The 5,630-nt window shown below is 35.3% G+C and overlaps 1 pseudogene; it reads right to left on the reverse strand.

Moving 5' to 3' along the window:
• Positions 1-2,763: 2,763 nt before the first annotated feature.
• On the reverse strand, positions 2,764-4,087 carry LOC108727880 (putative nuclease HARBI1; annotated as a pseudogene).
• Positions 4,088-5,630: the final 1,543 nt, after the last annotated feature.

The raw sequence follows: 5,630 nt of genomic DNA on the forward strand, positions 1-5,630 counted from the left end.
ATAAAGTTAGGTTGTTACAAAATTAATCCGCCGCCGCTTCGATTCTCGGTGGCTGTCCGTTTTTCGTCGTCCCCATGTGTGCGACCTGGAGCCGCGGACGGGTCCTGGACTCGGTCGCAACGTAATACCTAATGAAATGCTGCAATATCTAATAAAAACTCGTACATATATAAGAGTTCGAGAAATAAATAGACGATCATACGCGATAAACAATGCAAAGAAAAAAGAGAAAAAAATGAAAAAAATTATTTCCAGCGCAGTTAAGCAAAAATTATAGATAGGCTGCATGCGTTGTGTATATTGTATTTTGATATTAACAAAAATACATGTATATATTTACAATATGTATATATTACAATTTTAATTACCATAGTAATTTCATAATTAATTATATATGACACTTGATATTTACTGCACTGATATCCTTTTACTTATTCCATATTGGTTATTAACAGTGTCATTTTTCATTTAATTTTTTCCACTATTTAATTTAAGACAGAAATTATGAAAGTTAAAAAGAGAAACTGAGATGCATTATGAAATGTGTCAAACAAGAAAAGATTCAATATACCAACGTTTTAACGCGAAATATTCGCGAAGTATTTTGTGTTTCACAGTTGGTAGACTTGCTTACTCATGAACAGTCAATGGGCGCATTCAGCAGAAAAGAGCGCTACGGAACTATCCGCTGAATGGCGCACTTTTCGCATCGCTCTCTCAACATGTTGTGGGAGCGGACGCCATCTTATTGAGCGGAAATTTTTGTCGCTACTTCGATGGAACTGATCGCTACTTATCACATGTATATCATTTGTGTTTGTAAAAGTGATACTTTTAAACTAAATTTTATCATAATGACTGAATATATCGAGTGTGAATATAATTATAATGGCTTGCAATATAATGTTGTGGAATCTTTAGAGGTTCACAATCAATTAAATAGTGGTACGTACAATTAACCACAAATATATTAAGTTGTAAGCTGAAATTTGTAATATATTTTGCTTTGGAATTGCTTAACAAGTAAAATTCGAATTTTTGTGACGTTAATAGTAATAATGATTAAACAATCTCTTTCAGATTCCAATTTTTTTAATTCATATATGGAAACCAACGTGGGTTGCTTGGAAGCTACTGCATGCGATGAACCTTCGAATGATAGCATCTCCCAAACTGAAGGTCTAAATGATCGCATGACAAGTAGTAAGTAATCTAAATGAAATATTTATTCATATATAATCAATTAGTAATCAATTTATCATGCATAATTATGTTATACATAAATTTGATTGTATTTTATTTCATTATAATGTGTATTTTATATTTCAGATTCTGTTAATACATCAGACGAGGAAAGTACGATGCACTGTACTTGGACAGTCCGAAGTACAAAGCTTTTGTTGAAACTTTTTAAGGAACGCAAAATCAAGTTCCGTAATCCAAAAATTAGAAAAAGGACATTGTGGACGGATATTATGAAGGAAATGCAAAAAATGGGTTATACGGATGTAAACGAGGATATTCTTGATCGAAAACTACGGAACTTAAAGAAAACTTACCGTACTATTAAAGATAATAATAAAAAAACCTCAACAGGAAGGGGAAGAATTACGTGGGAATATTATGATACTTTTGAAGATATATTTTCTGACGATCGGACCATAAACTTCGGTTCGACAATATCTTCGTTCAGTCAAGTCACAAACCAGGCATTTACAACTGTGTCAAGACCAAACAGCATTTCAACAGATTTTAGCCGATCCACACCTTCTCCACAGCTTGCACCTGCAAAGGTTATACCAACACAAAATAGTCCAAGCAGCATTTCAACAGATTTTAGCCGATCCACACCTTCTCCACAGCTTGCACCTGCAAAGGTTATACCAACACAAAATAGCCCAAGCAGCATTTCGATAAATTTCAGCCGATCCACACCTTCTCCACAACTTGCACCTGCAATGGTTACACCAATACAAAGTGGTCTCTCAATGAACTGCACTCCTACTCTACAGTCAAATGCAAGATCTTCGCCATTGTCTAATCCGATTGCTGCTGATTCATTTATAGAATTAGATATTAATGTCAATAGTAATAATTCTATTTGCACGTCAGAAAATGAATATTTGAACAATGGGCAGAGTTCAGAAATGTCAGATTCAGTTTCTAAATATCCATTAAAAAGTGTCCAAAAAAGGCGAGATTCAAAGCAGGTTTACAATATGAGAAAAAAATTGGTTGCAGTTGAGGAGGAACGAATAAAAGCGATAGAACAGTTAACAAAAAGTGTCGAAGAAAACAATTCGATTCAAAAAGAAAGAAATGAACTTTTGAAACAATTTCTTACGAAAATGTAACTATGTAATGTTAATAATAAATTTTTATTTTTACATATATATGTTTGTTTACTTTATTAACACTTTATTACTTTGTATACTTTGAGTTATTTTCATTACTTTATATACTTAATTTATAAATTATTTACAATATAATTTCTTTTTTCAACTGCTTCCCGAGCCACAGATACATGTTCAGTTGTTTCTAATGCATGGGCATGAATTAGAAAGGGCATGGGTAGAATCATCATCATCATCATCCTCATCCATATCGTTGTATACATCTCCATTGTCAATTATAAAATTATGGAGCATACATACAGCGGCTATTATATTATTACCGAATTCTGTATCGGCTATATCTAAATATTTGAGACGTCGAAATTTTCCTTTTAAGAATGCAAATGTTTGTTCAATAATTGAACGAATTTTACTCAATTTCATATTGTAGCACACTTGAGATGGAAGAAGGCGTCCATTATCCCGAAATGGAGTCATTAGATTGATCATCAAAGGATAGGCACAATCTCCAATCAAATGTTGATTGCGCTGAAGAAGTGGATTTTGTTGATCTATCAACTTCTGAAAAAGTAGACTATTTCTGAATACACGTGCATCGTGCATTCTTCCCGGCATTCCAATAAATACATCAATAAAACGTTTGGAATGATCACAAACTCCTGCAAGACAATGTTCTCCTTATTACTATAAAGTAAAAACTGTTTAATTTCACTTTTAACTTAAAAAAATTTTAATGTTTGCCTTTACCTTGTAATATAATCGAATGAAATTGTTTTCTGTTAAAAAAATCAGTTGCATTACTAACTGGTTGCTTTATCGGGATATGGCAGCCATCAATGGCCCCAATAACGTTACTTATGCCATGAGAACGTTCTTCAAATATCTAAAATATGAAATAATTCCTAATTAACATACGTTTGTATGGTCATAAGAAATTTATAAAATATAAATTCTTGATGTATGATAATACTTGCGACGACACAGCTTGATGTTCAATGTTTGGCCATTTTACGTATTGTGGCATTAATTCTACAAAAGCGTTAACAATGTATTTAAAAATATTATGTCCGGAACTTGTTGGTATACCGAATCGATCACCAACTGCGAGAAATGACTCTTGCTTACTCAGCAACCAAATTGTAAACAATATCCTTTTTGAAAGAGGAATATTGTTATATGGTTGTATATAGTAAACAATATCCTTTTTAAAAGAGGAATATTGTTATATGGTTGTATATCTGCATTTAGAAAATGATTTCCAATTACATTTAGTAATGTCTGAAATATAAAAATTGTATAAATTATAAATGTTTAATTCGTTATTATAACTTATAAAAAAATGTAAGTGTAGAAAAAGGGCTACGAGTCAAAAATAACTGACAATAAAATTGATGTTAAAAATATGTCATTAGTTAGTTTAATTATGAAAAACAATATGAAAACAAAGCAATAACAAACGTTTCAACCTCTATTGGGTCATTATCAATGTAGAGATGACAATAAAGACAAATGTAACGGAAAATAAGATAATCATATGTTAGGTTACGTTGCAGCAGAGCATTCAGAGAAATTAAGCGCTCCCTCTGTGAGCGCTCTAGTAGCGCTCTTTTCTGCTGAATGCGGCCAATGGGTGCATTCAGTACGACGATCGCTCACTGAGCGATCAGTGAGCACTCTAGAATCGTGTATTGGATGCAAGCGCTCACTAGCTGCTCACAGTGAGCGGTCGCCATCTTTGTGAGCGTAAAATTTTATCATATTCCTCTATTATCCCTAGAGAAGAGTACTGACAAATATGTAAGTAAAAAATATAATATTAAAGTATATGTATAAATGAGCAATATTCTACAATATAAATATTATAATAAATATATAAATTTATTTATATTAATGATTTTTCAACCTGTTTTAGGATTGCAAGTTACTTTTAGAAAAGTAAAATTAAAGTTATAGGTTAACTTTTTGAGAAGAGGTTATTTTGCCATAGAAAATGAATTTACAACATATTTTTATGTATATAATCGAGACTGAAAATGATAACAACATCATGCAAATAATCGCTCATTATGATTTATTTGAAAACTGTATATTGCATAATCGCAGAAAAGTACATATTCGTAACAGAAATTACTTTGAAGTAACAATTCCACAATACAATTTAAACGATTTCCGCTCACATTTTCGGACCTGCATCAATGGAGGTCTGTACATTGTATGAAAATAATAAATTTCCGAATGTTATTTTTTACATTTATATTTATACAAAGATATGGAAGCAAAACGATCCTCTATTTATAATCATTAAAAATTATACTTTGTGCAGTGCGTTAAAATATTTTATTATGTAATGAAATAAATTATGTTGATGTACATATTTTTATAATTATATTGATGTTATTTTATAATTTATAGCGGCTTATGAACATTATTGGATAGCATATGGAAAAAGAATATTATTATATGTTGTTCCATTACAAAAACAAGTAGCACAGTTTGGATATTAGCAAAAGCAGAATCATTTTTGGCAGTCGGAGATAGATTTGACATGGCTCCCAGTAGAGCACATTATTGTTTTGAAAACGTAATTAGAACATTAGCTTCATTGTTGAGTACATATGTCAAGTGGCCAAACGAGGCAGATATGCAAATTAATTCAGATGTACTTGTTAATTAAGGGTGGCCCCATGTGCAGAAGGGCGGCTTACTGGTGGTCCGAAGAACTCGCTGAGCTTCGCAGGGCCACCGTAGCCGCCCGGCGAACGCACACTCGCGCCAGGCGGCGCGGCATCGGCGCGGAAATGGAAGCGGCCGCTGAGGGACTCCGAGGCGCGCGGAGCTCCCTCAGAACGGCTATCAGGCGGGCGAAGGCCAACGCTTGGCGAGAGTTGGTTTCCTCCCTGGACAGGGATCCGTGGGGGAGGCCCTACAAGATCGTAACAAATAAACTACGACCATGGGCCCCCCCGATAGCGGAAACCCTGGACGTCCGGTTCCTCGGCGAGGTGGTGACCGCCCTCTTCCCGACAAGGGAGAGGGAAATCCCGGAGAGGGCGGCACCGCCGGAGGGATGGCTCGAGGAGCTGGGCGTCTCCGGGGAGGAGATGGCGCAGGCCTTCGCCCGCCTCAAGGGCAGACCCCGAGCTCCGGGGCCCGACGGCGTGCCCGGCAGAATATGGGCAGCCGCGGCCCCAGTAATCGGGGGGAGGCTGAGGCAGCTATTTACGAGCTGCCTCAGGGAAGGAATTTTCCCCAGGTCGTGGAAAAGGGCCAAGCTTG

The sequence above is a fragment of the Mycetomoellerius zeteki genome, unplaced genomic scaffold, assembly GCF_001594055.1.
Source record: "Mycetomoellerius zeteki isolate Tzet28-1 unplaced genomic scaffold, Tzet1.0 scaffold558, whole genome shotgun sequence".
Classification (NCBI taxonomy): domain Eukaryota; kingdom Metazoa; phylum Arthropoda; class Insecta; order Hymenoptera; family Formicidae; genus Mycetomoellerius; species Mycetomoellerius zeteki.